The following is a 5,218-nucleotide window of genomic DNA, read 5'->3' as shown; positions in this document are numbered from 1 at the left end:
ATTGTGCTTGGCCTTGCCCATCCTAGAAACTATTTAGAAAAATGAGATAAATAAATATTTTGAAGTATGAGAAAGAATAAAACACTTTCCTCTTCTACAAACCCATCTCACTTTGAAGAGGAGAAAAATCAGTGATTTCGTTTAGTCCCTTGAGTAATGAGAGCTGTGGGTGGTCACAGTTAGAGGTTTGAAGCCTCCTCTAACTCTACAGGAGCTGGATTGTACTAAAATGTCAGCTCAGTCTGGAGGGGAAATGAATCACTAGAACAGCTGAAATGCAGACTTTTTGCTGTGTTCTCCCTTACCTAAGGGACAGCCATGGCTTTGCAACCATTAACTTTCCTTGAAAAGGAATTCAGACTGCCTCTGAAAGATCTGCAGAGCTGTGAAGGCTGAAAACCAAGTTATTCTTGCAAAGGTCTTTAAGTAAAACCGGCTGCTAAAAAACAACAAAACTACCCTTCCCTTGACTTAGTCAATTTAAAAAATTGTAAAGGAGCCTTCTTAGCTTTTAAATTGAGGGACAAGTGGGTAAGAACAAACCAGAATCAAATAGTATAGCAGGAGTTCCTTCTTCCTTTTCTTTCAATGCCCTTGCTTTCTCCCCACTACGCTGCCAGAACTCCTACGTCTTTTTAGATGCTTTTGTTTTCTAGGGACTGAATTCTTACTTCCCTGCTCAAGGGATCAACTCAACTTGTTATTCTCATTAGAGTAATTTTTACAAGACCGTGTTTATCATATTAGGAACAAATGTGTTTGGAATTGGGGTGCTTTAAGCTCTCTTTTAATGCACAGTGTTTTTCGGCAGCTGGCTAACTCCTAGCAAACTTGGCCTTACAAGAGGTCACCAGAATTAGGTACTAGGACTATGTACAAACCATGTGCTAGGCACAGTTTATAAACACCTATTACATTGAAACCCACCCAGTATTCAGTTAGTAGTATGGGTGATTTGGTGAATTAAATCCATAATAAAATCCTATCAAAATCTCTCCCTGCCCTCTGATCTATCAGAACTGCTAAAGAGCTCAGCTAACAAGCCTGTGTGTGACAGTTCAGTGCTATGCACAATCTGCTTTCTTTGGTCTTATTGTTGCAGAGAAATGGCAGGAAGTTAGGTATAAGGATTAAAAATAGGAGCATATAGACCAAATGTAGGCTGTTGACCTTTAAAAAAACTGATGCCTAATCATACTAGAAGAATGTTACGTTATAAAAGAAACAAGTGTTTCTTTTATAAGTGAAACAGATCTACATGAATGCTTTCTTTTCTTCCACATATACATAATTTAGTCATCTCAATTAGAGTTTTTTGCTTTGGGGTTTGATTTAAAAAAAATCAGAATGTCTTTTTGTCTGTTCTCCCTGATGCCAAGAAATTGATTACAGATTTTATAAACTGGTTTTCCTCAGTGAGGAAATTTCTTGTCTACTTTTAGCCCCCATTCCTAAAATCATCATCCCATGGATCTCCATGAATCGAACTGCATATGTGCACATCTCTGATTTGCATCTTTTCCTGATATTCATAAAACCTGCCACAAGTGAAAGGAAAGAAAGTGATGCTCATTGATTGGTTTCCTGCCCACCATCAAGGTCTGGGATCATAAATAAAGTCTGGGGCGCCACTTGCTGCAGAGACACAGTAGATGGCAGTGTGCAACACAGAAGTATGAGATTCCCGACTGTCTCAGCCTTGGATGGGCAACTGACTGGGAGGAGGTTGAATCTCTGGGCATGGATGCTGTTTTTCCAGCCTCGTCAGAGAGAGAAGTTGTCCTCCTAGGAAATGCTTTTTTCTGCATAAACTTGGTTTTGCTGATTCAATCAACTGCAGTTATTTGGGCTACTTTGGCACCAAAGAATGTTAAGCTTCTTTAAGTCTGAAAAATGTCTGTGCTTCAAAACTCTACTTAAATGCATAAAATAATCTTTCACTTATATGATATGCTAACCTCCTTGTGCTTCATATTCTATTAATTTTATTAAAACAAGATCACTCTGGATAACCTACAGATAAGCACTCTGGACATTTCATAAGCACATGTTGGATATACCAGGACTTGGTGGTTTTTCAGCATCATAGGTGGACTAATATGAGTACCCCCATGTAATCTCAAAGACCACATTTAATTAGGTGACTCTGTTGGATATTTTAAATCATTTAAATATTTCTGCATAATATTTTCCCCCAAATTTAGTAGTAATTCCTCTATAGCCTTAAAATATATTTAAACTTTTTTTTTTAAATTATTATAGAAGGTATAGGCGACTGGGGTCATTTTGCTGAATATTAAAATTACTTTCTTATTATAATAAACCATTTATAAATTGATAGTTATTATTAAACATTAGCAAAGGAGACCTTACTTAGCACCAGTAACAGATATTTTTAAAAAGAGAATTTTCCTAGAAGAAGAGGTCTCAGAGGAAAGGAGATATGTTGTTTACAAATCATGTACAGCACTTAATTACACTGAGATTTAATCATTTCGATAGACACACACTCACACACATTTTCTCAAGCCTTCTCTCCTGGCTGGATTTGTGTCTTCAGATTGGGGGCTTTGCTCTGATCTCTATTTTACAGTGTTTAGCCTGCCTAGACTTTCCTACTTGGACTAATGTGCTCCACTGTATTCATCTTTCCAGACCTCTTGTTCGTTTAGATTTCAGAGTTCTGTCCAATTCCGTGGTCTCTTGGAATCCCCAGCTTTGGCTTTTCCTGGCCTGACTCATTCTGCTGGCACCCAAGGCTGGCCCAGTTAGGCTGAACCACTGGGCATTTTCAGAGTTGCCACCATTTGACTAGAGGTCTTGGAATTCCAAACTTGGGTTGTTGATTGCAGGGTTCTCCTTCCTCAGTGTCTGAGACACAGGCTTTTGGTGATTGCCTTTCCCCTTGCTTTAAATGCTGGTGTTTCTCAGGGCTCTTACTCTAGGCCCTCCTTTCTCACTCTGCACAGTTTTCCTGGGCTGTCTCAACCACTTTTCTGGCTCCCAGTTGCCATTTCACTTCCATGCTGATCACTTCCAAGTCCTTGTCTGTAGCCTAGATCCCTTGCCTGACCTTCAGAATTGTAGGCCCTCACAGCTATAAACACTGACATGTCTCACTGGCACTTCCATGAGACCAACATTTCATGTTTTGTTTTCCCCACATATTGTTCTTCCTGCTTATCCCACTGATTCAGCATCCATATCTGTGTCTAGGCCAGAAATCTCATATTCATTCTTGATTTCTTTTTCTTCCTCCAAAGAATGACTAAATCCTGTTGATTCTGGCTCCTAAATATATTGGGGAACTATTGAAATTTTTTTTCCACCAGTTTCTTCTGCTGTTTCCTTCTATCAGGCCACCATCATCTTTTACTTGGATCTCTGCAACAGCCTTCTAACTGATCTCCTTGACTTCAGTCTTGCTCCTTTGCAATCCACTTCCCATGCTGAAACTGAATTATATCCTTTGAATGCTCGTTTGGCCATGTTTCTTGCTTAAAAAACCAAACAACTCTTCTATGGCTTACTTCCCTAGCTCTGACTCTTTCTTCTCAACCATTAGGCCTCTACCTGGATTCCATTTTTTCTCCCTCTCTCTCTTTTTTTTTTTGAGATAGAGTCTTGCTGTGTTGCCCACGCTGGAGTGCAGTGGCCCGATCTTGATTCACTGCAACCTCCACCTCCTGGGTTCAAGTGATTCTCCTGCCTCAGTCTCCTGAGTAGCTGGGACTTCAGGTGTGCGCTACCATGTCTGGCTAATTTTTGTATTTTTTGTAGAGATGGGGTTTCACCATGTTAGCCAGGCTGGTCTCAAACTCCTGACCTCAGGCAATCCACCTGCCTCAGCCTCCCAAAGTGCTGGAATTACAGATGTGAGCCACCGCACCCGGTTGATTCCATTTTCTCTTAATACTTATCCTGACCCTTTCAAGCTTTCGCAAAGCACTCTTTCATCTACTCTATAGCATGATGTGCTTTCCCTACTATAACATTTACAGAACATGTTACATTTGCTAGTTTACTTGTCTCTAACCCCCACTAGTCTGCAAGTTCAGGAACTATACTTAGCGTGCTCATCTATTTTATATCTATTACTTAGGAAATTGCCTCAAATATTGTAGGGACATGGGATACAGGGGTATAGTAGTGTATTATTTGTGGTAATAATACATGAAGAAATAAACTCATTGCAAATTATCAATGCATAATACTTGTTGGACACTTCCCATAGGACAGTTAGGGTGATGGGTAATTGGAGTTGTGTTAGTGTGGGAGGAAGGCTTGGTTAGAAAAATAAAGCTATAGCAATTATCTTGAATCCATTCCATTCATGTAGGATAGGTTCATTAACACTGGTTTGAAAGGTCTTTGATGATTTTAAGAAATAAACACTACTTGTATGGAGGTTCTGGAAAGAGAATGTCTGAAACAAGTCAAAATACAATCTCCTTTGTTATTTATATGTAGATGTGATTAAAAAGGTATATATGTAACCAGCAGTCCATTGCAACATACTATAGACAGTCTTGACTACTTTACAACATTATTTCCCTTCTCATATACTAGTCTTATCTCCCTTCATCGTGCTATAACATAAAGGGCATCGGCTGTGTCATTCCATGATTTTTTTCTGGAGAGGATCCTACTACTTAGCAGAGTACCTCAAAATAGTAGACACTCAATAGATGTTCATGTGCTCTTGGATGTTGCTGGCTTTCCTGTAACTTCTGAAGAATATTTATTTTGATTAGTTTATTTTGCCTAACATCCTGACAATAGGCAGCATGCTACTAAGATGATGTGCTGTGTTTACATGATAGTTAATTGAAAGATTTCACTGCATAGTTGAAAGATTTGACTCTCTCTACTAAGTTCACAGGACTGTGCTGACTCTGCTAATTAGTTATTATCTTTTCTTGTTTTGCAATAATACCATGCTAAGGAACTCACTAATAGAATTTTTAAAAAGCTGAAGAGTTAGTCAGGCAGAGAAGTACTGACAAGGACATTTAAAAGTATAGCAAAAGATCAGGCACAGTAGATCATCATGCTGTAATCTCAGCATTTTGGAAGGACAAGGCAGGCAGATTGCTTGAGGCCAGGAGTTTGAGACCAGCCTGGCCAATATGGTGAAACCCTGTCCCTACTAAAAATACAAAAATTAGCTGGGTGTGGTGGCACATGCCTGTAGTCCCAGCTGTTTTGGAGGCTGAGG

Source organism: Mandrillus leucophaeus, unplaced genomic scaffold, assembly GCF_000951045.1.
Source record: "Mandrillus leucophaeus isolate KB7577 unplaced genomic scaffold, Mleu.le_1.0 Scaffold96, whole genome shotgun sequence".
Lineage (NCBI taxonomy): Eukaryota > Metazoa > Chordata > Mammalia > Primates > Cercopithecidae > Mandrillus > Mandrillus leucophaeus.
This window is presented reverse-complemented; position numbering follows the sequence as displayed.